General features: G+C 40.7%; 1 protein-coding gene across 7 annotated transcripts in view; it reads left to right on the top strand.

Moving 5' to 3' along the window:
* The window catches only part of ZMYND11 (zinc finger MYND-type containing 11), a 99,777-nt gene that overhangs the window by 4,746 nt on the left and 78,835 nt on the right, over positions 1–16,196 (top strand). The window lies entirely within an intron of this gene.

Here is a 16,196-nt window from a genome sequence, read left to right on the forward strand (position 1 = left end):
TGGTCTGTTTCTAAAATAACTTGGACAGCACAAGCCTTGGTAGAACACTGAGCTTCAAATTTTATATTACACTTTTCCATGTGCAAAATCCTTTACTATCCTTAACCTCATTTACTATCACAATAATCCTGGAACCTAGGTTAGACAGAGAGATGACAGAGAGGACCACCTATTGACTTTCGTGGTTGGAACAGGAATTTGGAGTGGGATTCAGTTTTTTAACAGCGCCCCATGGCAACTCGCAACAACCTGCTTTTAGATAACATTTTTTACAACGTGGCATAGTGCAAGTGTTCTATAGAACATTTTTAAAAAAACAACCTCTGAGTAGTAGGATTCCGTAATCAGGAACAAAGTGTTGCATCACTGTCTGTTTTATTGTGTTTTAAATATATTGTGAGCTGCCTTGAGGACTTTGGTTGGTAGAAGGGGCATAAATAGTCCTAAATAAACAAATAAAATGAAGGAGAGACAAGATTATTCTGAAGGAGAGTCAACGTTATTTTTCAGAACGCAACAGAAATTTGGGAGGGCAGGAGCATTAGAATGGAAAACTTGGAAGTCCGTGTTGTTCAGCCTGGGAAATAGGCGAGATGCCACTAAGACAGTTGGAGAGGTGGAAGTGCCCTCGGCCCAGATGTTATTTACGCAAAAGGTTCCAGGTTAAATTTCTGGCATTTCCATTTAAAAACGACCTTGGAGACTTGCTGCTGTGTCTAGGAATACAACCCTTATTTCTATATTGTCTAACACAGAGTAACATCTATGAGCAGTTACATCTTTGTAAGGATTTTGTTAGAAGTCTCCTTGTTCACCCTTCAGTCTTTCTCAGAGCTAAAGTTGGGCTATATTTATGCTGGGCTTGGGGTAATAAGCATTTTGAATTCTTAGTTCTCAATGTTAGGCGTTCCTTTATTCAGCCATAACATATATAATAGCTGTGTCAGTGTGCTAGGTGTGGGGTTACTTGGGGGCATCTTTACAGCAGAAGATTAAATCAGAACTCTCAAAAGAACTCTGAGCACAAGCCAATTTTATATTAGTGTAAGGAATGCACTAGAATAAATTAAACCAGATTAATGTTCGCAAATGGATGATAACCGAAAGTATGGAAATGAGTAAATGTTGGAGCGGAATGAAATTGGGCCAGGCAATGTGTAAATGGTTATACGTAAGGTGCTTTTGGAGAAATCAGTAATGCAGTATTTCATTGTATTTTTTTCTGGCGCAGTTTTGTTAGCAAAACAAAGCAGCACGCCCTTTCCGGCACTAGGGCCTTGGAAATGCTTTCTTGTTTAAGAACAACAGAATTGCTTGATTATGGGTCTTCCATAAATCAGTTGTTTTGCAGAAGTAGAAATGGCACTCGCTTAAGAAACACTAATTGATTAAATGGCATTAAAATATAGAAACTGCCAGTAAATCAGATATTGATGTGTTATGGTGTAGGGCAATTTTACTTTGCATTTTGACCTTCTAGGTTAATCATCCTGCAGGTCAGATAGCAAGACAGAAGAAAGGGAGATCTTTTCTAAGAAATCTTTTGTTGTTTAATTTCAAGCATTGTTCGATTTGCTTTTCAGAAAAATTGAGACGAGTAGGTCTGAGGGTAACAAAAGTCAACCAGTAGTTAGTTCATTTTTCATTAATCACAAAAGCCCAGGCTTCTCTCACCAGCCATTTGGAGCATGTACTGGTGTTTTAAGAGAATGCAAAAAAAAATTCTGTCTCTTTTATATGAGTTTAACATACAGTCAGAATTGTCGGTTTCATAGGCTTCCATTTTATGCATTTATTGAGAGCAAAATAAATATTTGTTAATTTGCCTGGAAATGTTTATGGGGGACCTTACGGTTTGCAATGTGAGAACGCTGCAGAATATTTCACACTTTAGGACATTCTGTTTCCTGTTGATCTGTTACTTTATTATATATTTGGTTGGTCTATGAATAAACACTTATCTCTTATCCTTATTGGTATATGTTGGAATTCTTAGGGTTTATTTGTAAGTAGTTATTCAGTGTGTCTTTATTATATTGGAAGCTAATTGCCTGCTGCCGTGGTGGCTTATTACAAAATATGTAGCATCCCTCCAATTAATGGCTATTTTAATTTTAAAAATAACACACAAACCAAACCCATCAACAAGTGGTTTAAACTTACCACAAATTAAACATGAACACTATAGAACAACCATGACACTTGATTGGAAATAATCATAGTTGTTTGTACCACAAATGTAATTCATACCGTGGCTTAATGCTCCATAAACCCTTATCCATTGTTCATGTTGGTGCCTTCACATTTCTATAATTTTACGAATGCTTGGAATGGCTGCTATTTTCATTCTTTAATAATTAGCAGAGTTGCATATTATTATTATTAATTTTATTTAGTGATACACGTTCCATGCTTGAAGCTAAGCAAGTGTAAGTCAGTGCACAGATGGGAGACTGCAGAGAAACTTTGTGTACACCACCTTGAGTTCTTTGGAAGCCAGTGGGATAGAAATGAAATAAGTAAAATAAACGGTGGAATTCTGCAAACTGTTTATCCGTGTAAAAGTACATGAGAAGGAAGCCAGAACTCTGAGAGTAAACACTTCCCCCCAAAAGAACCACAGAGCTCCTGGAAGCTGGGAAGGTGACATGTATGCTGATGCCATGGTATAATAGCACTTGTACTTAATGTATTTCTGTAAGATTCTGGATAAGTAGATACTTTTCAAAGGGTGTAAGCTTTCTGTTCTATAGATCACATAGAATTGTGTTGTAAAATCTACATTAAATATATATATCTCTATATCTATCTCGCTGGGGGAAAGTCTGTGCCATGACATTCTGCTCCCTCAGATTCAGAAAATGTATTAAAACTGTCACTGAATAAACACCCCACCAAACAAAAATCCTTAATATGCACTCATCTCACGTGTCTCTTATTCCTTCTTCGTTTATCCATGCAAGTATTACCTCCCAGCTCAGCCTTTCTCTTGCCTATTTAGGATGTGCATAATTTCATGTGAAATTAAGAAGAACAAATTCCTCTGAGATTGTAAAAATCCATTTTCTTTTCAAAGTACTGCCTTTACAATGTGCAATAATGCCACTATCTATCTATCTATCATCTATCTATCTATCTATCTATCTATCTATGGTACTACACAAGTTATTTGACAAATAGTCCTGGAAAATTGTTCAGCTCAGGGATACCACCCATAAGCGACAATATGGGGCTAAATGCACAGTTGCTTGTTGATGGTACTAAGTAGGGAACTATATTGAGGTCAGTTCATTCCCTCTTTTCCAGGACCTGGTTAATATTTATTTATTACATTTATACATCACTTTTATTCCATCATGGAACTCATAGGGCTCCCATGGCCAGACCAAGACCTGCAGAGCTTCTGCTCCTTTGATGCCTCATCTGCTTTTGGACCATTCCCTGGAACTAAGGATGAACAAGGAATATCAGTCCTCTAACTTACTACTACAGTGTTCCAGTGACAGATATATTGGTGGTGGGAATCTTTAGTTTCTTGAGTTTCACATCAGCTACCATCTTGATGAGAAGTGCTGGATTGCAACAAGTTCCATGAACTCCAGTTCTGCTCCCAAATTTATCTTCCCCGTAGGTTTGAGAACTTTGGTTTGTTTTGTGTCTCCAAGCCTTCTTTATTTGAATGAGTGAGTGTGTCCCTGTCTCTTGAAAAAATCCTTGCTTGCTGTACTACACTTTTGCTTCCTTCCATTCAGCAAAGGAGAAAGGAAAGAGACAGGGAGTTGTGTGTTTTCTCATTTATTAGATTTATACAGTATACCGCCTTTTGTCTGAAGATCTCAGAGCGGTTCACTAGATAAAAATACAGGATGAAAGCACAAAATAAATAGTTAAAAACAAAACATTGACCATCGGTTAAGGCAAAAAACACAAAAAAACCATAGTAGGTGTTTTCTGCTGTTAAGCATCATGTGCTCGATGACAATGAACGCAACAGCATGCCCAAATGTATGTATAAAGTTGTCCAATAGGCAAGTCTATTAGCCCCAAGCATCTTAGAAGCAGAATGAGACAGAAGCAACTGCAAGGCCAACACTGTGCCCTGTCTGACAGTGCAGAAGGTTTTGTTTCCTCCTTGTTTCCATCAGCCACTTTGACCTTTACACTTGCCTTTCAGCAAAGAGATGCTTAATTGATATAACTGACAGCTTTAAAAATTGGCATGTTGTTCTGCAGTGAGCACTGAATAGGTCCAGGTGGTAGCTGCGGTGGCCTCTGTTGAGACGAGTTTAATTTTCAGTTCAGTATGTAATTGATACATCAGATTTCAAAATGGTTCCAGTCACAGTGGTTTACATGTGTAAGCACTCGGGAGATAAGGCGTCGTGGTAGGTGGAGCTAAGCTGAAAACAAGCAGTGGCTTGACCAGTCCTAGAAAAACACAATTTGAGATTGCAAGGAGGAAGGACTGACAAATGTAAGCATGTGTTTCTGCCATGTAAACAGCATTGGTGTAGCCTTGAAAATCATTTAGGGGGTAAGTCATCCAGTGTCCTCCTTCATTCACCTGCCCAGCTTTGACTGGTGAAGTACTGGTTCTTTGAGACAGGGAGAGAGATGGTGCCTTGGTAGATGTTGGTCATGCTGTTTTCATGCTTGGGAAGAGGTGGGCAGGCAAAAGGGTCTGTTGGAGAAGGGGTAGAAAAAGTAAAGACCTGGAAAAGCAGGGTACAGGCATTTGAGAAGGCAGTAGCTGATGAGGGTGGAGACATAGGAAATGAGAGCTGGGACTTGAAAGTTGACAAAATGCAGCTGTCTAAAGGAAGAGTTGTAGGGACGCGGGTGGCGCTGTGGGTTAAACCACAGAGCCTAGGACTTGCCAATCAGAAGGTTGGCGGTTCGAATCCCCGCGACGGGGTGAGCTCCCGTTGCTCGTTCCCTGCTCCTGCCAACCTAGCAGTTCGAAAGCATGTAAAAGTGCAAGTAGATAAATAGGTACCACTCCAGTGGGAAGGTAAACGGTGTTTCCGTGCACTGCTCTGGTTTGCCAGAAGCGGCTTAGTCATGCTGGCCACATGACCCGGAAGCTGTACGCCGGCTCCCTTGGCCAATAAAGCGAGATGAGCACCGCAACCCCAGAGTCGGTCACAACTGGACCTAATGGTCAGGGGTCCCTTTACCTTTAAAGGAAGAGTAGATGCATATAAGAAATGTGAGAGGGAAAGGACAACTGAGAGAGACAAAGAACAGAAAGGAGAGGAGCACACTGACCACGTGATATGAGATTAGAACATACAAATTTGAAATAATCAAATCTTACGGATCCAGGCACAAGGAAACATTTGAATTACAAAAAGGGAGCCCCAAGAGCGCTGGATATATTCGATTGTTGAGCAGCAGAACTGCCGAGACTATTGGGAGTAACGAATACCTCTGAATAAGTATATAAGGACCTAGTTGCTGGATCAGATCAAAGGTCCATCTGGTCTAGCATTGCATCCTGCAGTGGCCAGCCAGATGCTTTCAAGGAGACCACAAGCAGTGCGTGGAGGCAACAGCCTTCCCTTCCTGATTACCCACAGCAGGAACTGATAGCTAGACACACACACGAGCTCCAAACCTGGTGGTTGTATTTTGCTGTTGTGGCTGATTGGCCGCCCTGTCATCATGCCATCCAAGCCAGTGATCAGCATTGCATCTTGTGGCACTGGTTTCTAAACTGTCATTGTACATTCTGTGAAGTTGTACATTTTGTCCTTTATCTGCTGCCAATCAATCTTTGTGGAGCTGTAGTATTATAGCTCGGAACACAGAGTAGTAGGGCTTTAATCTGTTTAATCTGTAGACTAATCTGAATCAACTAAAGCTTTAGTTGATTAATTGGTTGGAGAGAAATTTTAATCCGTGGGTTGGTAAATGAATGGTATACTTCTTTTGTATCTGTTGGGGTTATTGTATGTTACTGTGAAATAAAATGAAAATACTTAAGATGTTTTTTCCTCATAACCATAAGTACTACCTTTGTTAAGTTACACTATACTTTTCTCATTGTCTCCTAAAAACACTAGTAGAAGTTTCATACAGCACAAATGAATATAAACACAATGGATTAATTGGTTAAAAGGCAGATAATTAATCAGCTAAACATTCTTTAATTTGTTGACAACCATACCAAATCTCACTGCTGTGAAAGAGATGTGGAGTCGCTTAGGAACCCTGAGCAACACTGAATTGGTAGTTGGTAACCTGCCTTGAAACCTTGTGAAAGAATAACCTAACAAATGTACCTATTATACGTTTTTATTATACTGTACTGCACTTGTGGTAATGAAGCATGATTGGCTGAATTGGTTCAGTGACATCGAATAAATAGCTTGCAGTCCAGCTTCTGTGAGAGAAGGGAAAGTTGTCTGTATGGCTGGGATTCAAATGTCACACAAGGAGGATTGGGCAAAGGATCCAGGAATATAATGATCAGGGAGACCAGGAACAAGGACGCTGAAGGCAGAATAGGCAGTGGACTGAGAAAGAGGACCCTACGGCTAGAGCTGGGGGAATTGGATTTGAGAAAAAGAGAAGTGCTGCCACAAAGGGCTAATAAGAGAATTGGTTCTGAAGAAACTCACAGTGCTCTTTGCTAAGGGAAGAGAAATCCTAGAAGAGCTGGCCAAGAGACAGTGGCTAAAGGAAGTTGAGCAAAGTAGGGAATGATCTGTAAAACAGGAACCAGAGGAAGCAATGCGTTGTAGAGATAGGGAGTTGAAGAGGGGGACAAGCCAAGGGGAAAGTACCACTGCTGCTGGGAACTATTTAGAGCCCATAAACAGTCCATGTTGGGTGGTAGTGGTGGGGACGAATATTTTATTTATGTGTGTGTGTGTGTGTGTGTGTGTGTGTGTGTCCTTTTAAAACATTCCAGTCCTGTGTCTCACCCAGCAATCAAAACCTCTGATCCACCATGCTGGAGGGGGTCTAAATGAGACGGGTGGACACTAGCCCAGCCTAGATCTGTTGACTTCTGATGGGGGTACGACAGCTTGCATGGCGAAGAGGGTTTTTTTAATAATCCTTCCGCCATGGCTTTTGCAAGTGGAACAGCTGTTGACGTAACAGTGGCTAATTAAGCCCCCGCTGCTGCCTGCTAGGGGTTAGAGTTGTCCCATTAGTCTGCTATCAAGGACTATTTTTCAGTCACTGTTACCACCAGATAGTTGAGTTCTCTGAATGCCCTGAAACAGGTGGGGAACTTTTGACCCTCCAGATGTGGCAGAAGTGCAACTCACATCAGCCCCTGAAAACATGGCCAGCTGCCAGGAATGTTGGGAGTTGTAGTTCAGTAACATCTGGAGGGGCAAAGGTTTCCCCACCCTCACCCTAAAACAAGCATGAGACATGGTGAAAAACTGCTTCTGTGTCTTCCTTGCATGAAAATGTTTTTTGTACTGTGGGTGCAAAATAGATACCTATTTCAGACCAAACACTTTATGAAACATGTTTCTTTATTATAGAGTAAGAAGTGTATAAAACATCAAAATGCACTGGGACTATTTATCAACATACTTGCTGTGTACGTATTTCCCCCCAACTGTGTCTCTGACTTGTGTTTGCTCATATACCTTGTTGCTCTGAAGGAGGCCCTAGATTTTTTTTAGTTGTTTTAAGAAGCATCAAACTGTTCCGTGTGCAACTTGGTTTGGAACGAAAATTTGGGAAGGTTGGGGCCATGTCTTAGTTCCCACAGTTGCATATTTTGCTTGGCTTGACACAGCACTGAACACCCGAGTTCTGCCTGAGAAGATACGTCAACTACAATTATCCACCCCGAACCTCTAGGCAATTCTTTTAAGGCCCCAAACTGTTCTGAGTATTTTATGGGTTAAAAACCATGACCTTGAACGCAAATGGCTATTCTTCAAGAAGCTTTAGGAGAGAACAAATTCAACAATGATATTTAAGCATTCCTCTGGGAAATTACCTTTGTTCCCAGTCACAACAGATAGCTGTTACCCTGTGCCTGGGAGAAAAGGGGCTTAGGCAGACAGGACGAAATCGCCATAACACATAATAGGTTTCACATGTTCCCAGACTCTGTATTTTGCTGTTCCACTTTTAAGGGGAGCAAGTCACGGACCTTTGGAGTTACTATACAGGTATTTCTTCCTTGTTCTTTTTTTAAATTTTTGGTTGTATATCATTTAGGATTGGGACAGAAATTGTAAGGAGCGTGAATCGATCATACCTGTGCCAGTTACTTTATTAGCTCAGAGAAAAGAAATGAGCGAGAAGGCAATTGTGATTCCTATAATAATTGAGTGAAAAATGTTGAAGCTGTACCTAAGGTTAAAGGAAGTACAAACCTTTAAAACGCCTCCTATTCGCAAACTGCCTTAAATCTTATCTCCTCTATCTCTTTGGGGTTTTGCTAGGCTCATCAAACAAGTTTGCGCAGCCACAAGTTAATCCTGCTCTGGTACAGCAGCAAGAATATGCTTTGCTGCTAGGCTATACAAAGTCCAGTGGCAAAGTTGAGGTCCCTTTTTGTGACAGTAACAATGCTTCTTAGAAACAACTTTTTATTTGAAAACAGGAGGAAAGGGACATCCTCTGTGCCCTGTTCCATTTCTTCACTGGCAAATCAGGTACCTTGGGAAAAAGGAGATTCAGTGGTCCTTGTTAGATTTGAGCAAGGTTTGGGGTTTTCTCTCTTCTTTTGAAGTTGACTTTTATGAATGTAGACAGGTTGCTCTTAGGGGTGTTGTACTAACTGCTTAGAAGCAAATAACAATTGGTGGATCTTGAAACAGGAGATACCCTTTAGTAGTCAACAGTTTTGGCTGTTTTCCACGATAGGAAAATCTAATACAGGGGTAGGCAAACTAAAGCCTGGGGGCCAGATGTGGCCCAATCACCTTCTCAATGCGGCCTGCGGATGGTCCTCGAATCAGTATGTTTTTACATGAGTAGATTGTGTCCTTTTATTTAAAATGCATCTCTGGGTTATTTGTGGGGCTTAGGAATTTATCCATATTTTTTTTCAAAATATAGTCCGGCCCACCACATGGTCTGAGACTGAAAAAGGTTGCTGACCCCTGATCTAATAATTCAAAACCCACAGAATTTTCAGGTATTGCATTTATGATTAGTTGGATGAGACGTAACCAGGCAACTTAAAGGGGAGAGAAGGAAATGTTAACAAACATTAGCAAACATACTCACCCCTTTGTCCTCCCAGATGTTACATTAGATGATTACCAAAGAACTGCATTAAGCGATGAGTGATATCACAAAGAATTCTTCATTAATGCCCCGTTTTGCCCCTAGCAAACAGAGACGTTTCCCATTGTTGGTGCCTTTTTTCATAGAATCATAGAATTGTAGAGTTGGAAGGGACCCTGAGGGTCATCTAGCTCAACCCCCTGCATGCAGGACCCCCCCCCCATGTGGGGCCTGAACCTACAACACTGAGATTAAGAGACTCTACCAATTCAGTGATCCCTAGACGGCTTGTTGTATTATTGAAAAGTGCATAGGAGAAATTTAAGGGGAAACTTGACCTATTTCTGTGCTATTTTCACTAAAAAACAGAAACAAAACTTAGAGTGCTGCTTGAGGTGAGAGTCTCTTAACAGAACATTGCTTCCTACAATTATTTCAGGGGAGTTCAGACAAATGGGTAGAGTCTCATTGTGAGACTTTTGAGAGCTGAGTGTTCATTTGGACCCTGGGTGAGAACCCGGAGGCTGAATGTGTGTCAGAAGGAAAAGGAATTGATGTTGATTTTATATATATTAGTAGTTTAGGATTAATGTAACATTTCTGTACAAAACTGTTTATTATTGTAATATTTTGTTCTGTTGTCGCTTCAGTTTTTTTGTACACCACTTAAGAGATATTTTTTCAACATATTAAGCCGTATAGGAATTAAATAATCAAATTACAGAATAATATTTAGGAGCACTGTGTTAATGGTATAATATAGTATTCGAGTCATACAGTAATCTTCTATATGAAGCTGCCTTTTATGGAAATATTGGTTCATCTAGTCAAAACATGTCTACACTGGCTGACACCCGCTCTCCAGGGTCTAAGGCAAATTTGTCCTGGCCCTATTGTTATCGGTGGGCAGATCCACACCATTTAAAACGCATTCAACACACATTTGAAGCACATTACTTGCCCCAAAGGATCCTGGGAAGTGTGGCTTGCCCCTTACAAATACACACTTCTCAGTACCCTCAACGAAGTACAGTTCCCCTTTGGGGGAAGTCGAGGGCTTTAAATGTGTGGATGATGATGATTTGTACCCCGCCCATCTGGCTGGGTTTCCCCAGCCACTCTGGGTGGCTTCCAACAAAGATTAAAAATACATTAAAATGTCACATATTAAAAACTTCCCTAAACAGGGCTGCCTTCAGATGTCTTTTAAATGTCAGGTAGTTGTTTATCTCTTTGACATCTGATGGGAGGGCATTCCACAGGGCGGGTGCCTGGACCTCAGTGTCCGGGCAGAACAATGGGGGTGGAGATGCTCCTTCAGGTATACTGAAGGATGCACTTTTGAATATATGGTGTGGATCTGCCCTAAAAATCTTTCACTGCAGATCCTGGGGACTGAACCATGGGCCTTCTGTATACACGATACATTGACTTTTACTTTGCACTCCTCCCTCCTAAAGCAAGGGCAACCACTTCAGTATTTATTACAGATGGCACATTCTTTGTCCAGGAAACTGAGTGGATTAATTTAAATCCAGGCGAGTTAAAACCATTATTTAAATTGCCAAGAAAAAAAATGATCTAAGGTTGCGATCCCTTTACACACCTACCTTGCAGTCCCTCCGAACTCATTGGGACTCACTTCTGACCTGGTGTGCGTTTGACTGTACTGTAAGCCATTGATTTAAATCAGTTTTGGCATTGTATACTTCATACATTTCCTGAACAAGGATGTGTACTAATTAATTGTAACAATATGTCATAGTACGTTATAATCATTAAAAGATATTGGTTTGCAACTGAGTAGAACCTTTTATACAATCTAGGAACAGAATCCAGTCTTGGAGCAGATATAAAATAGACCCAGATTGTAAATTTCATTTCGTGCAGTAGGAGAGTTGCACGCATGGAGTACAACTCGTCTTCAGTTTATGGGATTGGGGGGGGAGGTTAGGATCCAAGCCTTAGCCTAGGTGCCACCAACTTTGTGCACCAACTCCCATTGGCATTTCACGGCACAGTTGCATCACATGACAGCATGGGTGCAGGGAACAGCCTTCGCTGCCATTTTGTTGCTGTGGGTTTGTTTTTAAGCCCTCCCTCCCCAAATCTTTTTGTCATCTTGTCGTGCTTGATTTCCCCCTCCCTCCGCAGCTTTTAATCAGTAGACGCTGCTCCATTGCTAAATTCTCTCCACTACTTAAATATAGTGAGAGGCAATCAGTACCCAATTACATATCTTCATATTAACTAATGAATTGCCTTTTTAGATATGGCACCATAGTTTAATAATAAATTTAATATCTGGATCTGATGTTTTTAAGTAATAACAATCTGAATATGTTGCCGAAGCTTATTATGTGCCGCTTAATTTGTATTGATGAAAACTTGTTAAAATTAAAAACGTTATGAGGTGATTTGTTTTTCCCTCATGGTGGTGGAAAAACCAAACAAAACAGCTTTTCTCCAAGATTTTACCAATAAAAATTATTCCTAGTAATTACTGTGCCAATCTTGTGCTGAATTAATGAAATTCTGCGATAGGGCATTTACTGCTTCTTAAAGCAACTCCCAAATTACAGGGGGGAAATGTCTTCTTTTTTTTATGATGTGTTTGTCTCCCGCCTTCCTCGTGTATTTAAACGATGGCTCCAGCTCATGTATTTTTGGACTGTAGTGCTGGTGCCATTAAAGATAAATCACTAAAATGGCACCATTTTGCCGTTCTGGTAGATAATGAATTGGTGACAGATATTTCTGAATTCCGTTTTGAACGTTCACTCATATTCTCATTTAATTATGTGAAGCATTGTAACTAATCACTGCACTTTCAAAGATCTCACTAGAACAGGGATGTCAACCACCGTGATCTGGCTGGCTTCCAGGCTGGGTAATTATGTTCTGCCATTCTGAATTCCTCCCGCAGTTTCGACTGGATGGTACGACAATTATTTATTTACACTGAACGCATATGAATGCTGGCTGCTTGCAGCGCGGTACTGCTGCACAAAAGCGGCAAAAATCCCAGCTCCCTAATAATTTTAAATTTTGTCTATAAAAAGAGGCGGAAAGAAGAGGTAGGGTTTCAGAAGATTGCGAGCGGGGAGCATGTATGGGGATCCTTTACCCACATATAAAATGGAGGAAGAATACATTAGAAGGAAGGAGAACACATTCTTAATCATTAAAGATGCATGAATTGGAACAGGACAAAACGATAAGGGGAAACAGAAAGGGCCGCTTTATGGAGAGAATGATAGAAGCATATACTTTTATAAACTTGATGACTGTGTTCATGTAACTTCCTGGGCTGGCACCATCAGGGAGGAGAGGGATTCCACCCTCAGAAGCCCAAGTCACCTAACATGCATTGTGACCTAACACTCACTTCTTCAGCCTGTGTAGGGGTAGTATCCTGGCAACCTGTGTGAACTGGGCCAAATAATCTTATGGCTCCTTAAGGGCTGGCCTATACAGTGGTACCTCAGGTTAAGTGCTTAATTCGTTCCAGAGGTCCGTTCTTAACCTGAAACTGTTCTTAACCTGAAGCAGCACTTTAGCTAATTGAGCCTCCTGCTGCTGCTGCACCACCACCGGAGCACGATTTCTGTTCTCATCCTGAAGCAAAGTTCTTAACCTGAAGCACTATTTCTGGGTTAGCGGAGTCTGTAACCTGCAGCGTATGTAACCTGAAGCGTATGTAACCCGAGGTACCACTGTACATGCAACTGAACGAAGGTGGTAGAATAGATGGAATCATTGCAGGTTGCAAGTGGGAATAATATTTTTTTTAATGTTCCCTCATGTTTTGGGAGGAGCACACGTAGGTTTCCTTCCCAGCTCTCTTCTGGCTCTGCTAGTTTTCTTATTTTCAGGAATATTCCCCCCCCCCACAGGGAAGGATTAAAAAATTATGCCTCCCCTGCCTTCATCTGAAATTTTATCATCCATTCTGCCAGTTCTTCAGGGCTCCGCCACTGCATTACTGCCTTCCTTCTCATGCAGATCAAGCTATATTGGATATCTGGCCATGAACTTTCATAGGGTACAACCCACAGCATCAATCACATGTCATGCATCTTATTTGATATTCATAGCTGTGGTGGTCATATCTGTACACTGCCGTGAATTCTGATATGCAATGGGGTGGTGCAAAAAAAATATGTCTTAAATAAATAGAAATATCTGCCAGAAACTAGATGGCATGGCTCAGATTTTGTGATGTTAACAAGGGAGATTCCACATTTGTACTGTATTTAACAATTACCTTTTATTCTTCAAGAAAATTATAGAGGGTGCTTTTTACAAAGAAAATAGATAAATATCTGGAAGCAAGCAATGTTTCTCACCCCTTGCCTATCCTTCCTATTAACCTGATGCAGTGCAATTCTGTGCATGTCTCCTCAAAAGCAGGCCTCACTCGGTTCAGCAGGGTCTACTCCCAAGAGTAAGTTTGCTTAGAATTGCATTCTTACACACTTGGTCCATCTAACCCAGAATTGTATAAACAGGCTAGCATTGGTTCTCCAGGTCCTCAAGCCAGATGTCTTTCCCAGTCTTCCTTCCTGCGACAACAGGATTTAGACCTTAGGACTTCTGTTTGCAAAACATGCCCTCTGTTGGTTTCGTCATAAGAACCTTCCACTTGACAGTTAGCTAGAAAGCCATCAAAAGCTGGTGATACTAAATGAAAGCAAAAGAAATCCACAAATGTAAATCAGGAGAAGCTTCACCAAGTTTGAAAATGCAATGACTATTTACAAAGCAAATCCCGATTGTATTGAGTTAAGTTCGACTTAAAAAGCTGTTTCTTTGGATGTGAGCTGTGCAGTCGTCTGTGTGCCTTGGCTTTTTGCCCAGGTTACACGTTTCCTTAATGATAGGGGTTTGATCCAGAGCAGTAGAGCATGAGCAAGGATACACGATTTGCACGTGCATCAACAGGATGAAAGGCCTAATTAAATGGGTGTTGCATGCATGTGAATGGGATTTAAGCAGTCCCAGATCTGTACGTGGCAATCAGCTGCTGGCAAAGAACTGCCCCTTTCTCCTGGTGCATTGCATGATCCACTTTGGAACTTGTTGTATCGAGATCTTTATTTGAATAATAGTAGGAACAACATGCTGTGCCTGTTCCCATATTCACAGATGAAAAAGCACAAATGATAAGCGGAGTTTGAGAAACTAATATGTGTTTTTGTTTTGAACTACTGTCCTAGTAATTTGTGGCTGCAAGTGATTTTTGTTCATGTGTTTTTAATACCATTATAATTTTATTTTGGGGGCCACTTATCTGCTCATATCTTAAAGAAGGATGTGTAAGTAAGGCTTCAACCTTATGTTTTCATAGCAGGGAGCAAGTTCCATTGAAAGTGTGACTTAGCTTTTGAGTAAATGTGCATAGGATTGTATTGCATGCCTGGAATAGATCTCAGCACTTCTTCTTGGTAAAGATTTAAGGGTGGACATTGCACTGGATTAGTCTAATGGATTAGTCTTATTGCTCAAGACTCGTTTCAGATGTTACCGTTCACTTACTCGCATCTTAGACCTAGATAACATATGAGAAGGGTGCTTTGATCTGATAATCCAGACTTGGGTCTGGATTTACTTATAACACGTGAGAAACTAGATCAGTTACAATAAATGTTACTCCTACCTCCTTAAAACCTGCATTGAGTAAAATCCAGTGACCAAGACTCCATGGGATTCATTATAGTCCTTCCTGTTATGGTATGTAAGTTGCAAATTCTAAATTTACTAGGGAGTCTTTAAATTTTGATTGGGAACTTTTCTGAAAGCTATGTGGTTCATTAGTGTTTGCTTACATACCAATGCAGGAATAGTTTATTCCATTTATATGGCTTCCTGTTGAAAGCCTGCACACATTTTTAAAAACTGCCTTCCTTCCCCATTTTTCTTCAAGAGTACAGGGCGGCCCACAACAGCTAAAATTGAAGGGTTCGTGGTGTTGGAGAGGTGCATCTCAAAATACGACATTTCGGGCAGCCAAAATAAAAGGTTCTGTAAGGCAAAATTGTTGAAATAATTTCTGTACTAAAGCTACTGGAACGTGGCCAACAAATATACATATATACATATTTAAAAGATCTTAATGTGTCAGCAAATGAATAAATCTGTTATAACTAAAACAGGCAATGTTGGAGAACTATTTGTGAATAACCTTACTATAACCTTGGAAGAGTGTTACGGATTAATGAGTGTAAGGCCAGGGCTAGGGAGCCTCGGTTTCAAATCTCGGCTCTTCCATAAACCTCGATGGTTGAACTTGGTTCAGTCACTCTTTTTCAGCCTAACCTATTTCTTAGGATTGTTGTGAGGTTAAAAAGTGGATTGTATGAGGTGTGTACGCCAGTCTGAACTCCTTTGAAGAAAGGCAGGATAAAACTGGAATGAAGAAAACATATAGGTCAAGGTGTGACCAAAATAGGAACAGAGTTGTCTTGAACCACAGCAAGAGTCAGGGGAAAGCAGTGATAAGACTAAAGAAAGGTCTGGAACTGCAACTATAGTCCTGTGCAAAAAATGATCTTGGGAAACAAACTAAACCCGAAGGCCTCAGGCGAAGTACAGTGGTACCTTGGTTTAAGAACAACTTAGTTTATGAACAACTTGGATTAAGAACGCTGCAAACCCGGAAGTAGGTGTTTTGGTTTGTGAACTTTGCCTTGGAATATGACCATGTTTTGCTTCCTGTTGAGTGTGTTCCATTTGTAAATTGAGTCCTCTGCTGCTATGGGAAAGCACGCCTTGGTTTATGAACGCTTTGGTTTAAGAACGGACTTCCGGAACGGATTAAGTTCCTAAACCAAGGTACCACTGTACCAAATATCAGTGATCTGTTTGCTATCTACAAGAGGGGTTTGCTGAACAAATGATGAGTGCTTTAATCTTTGACACCTGTTGTGGGTAGGCAGGTGCCTAGATCCAAACTTCCCAACCTCTAAAAACAAGTTGTGATA

The sequence above is a fragment of the Podarcis raffonei genome, chromosome 12, assembly GCF_027172205.1.
Source record: "Podarcis raffonei isolate rPodRaf1 chromosome 12, rPodRaf1.pri, whole genome shotgun sequence".
NCBI classification, from domain to species: Eukaryota; Metazoa; Chordata; class Lepidosauria; order Squamata; family Lacertidae; genus Podarcis; species Podarcis raffonei.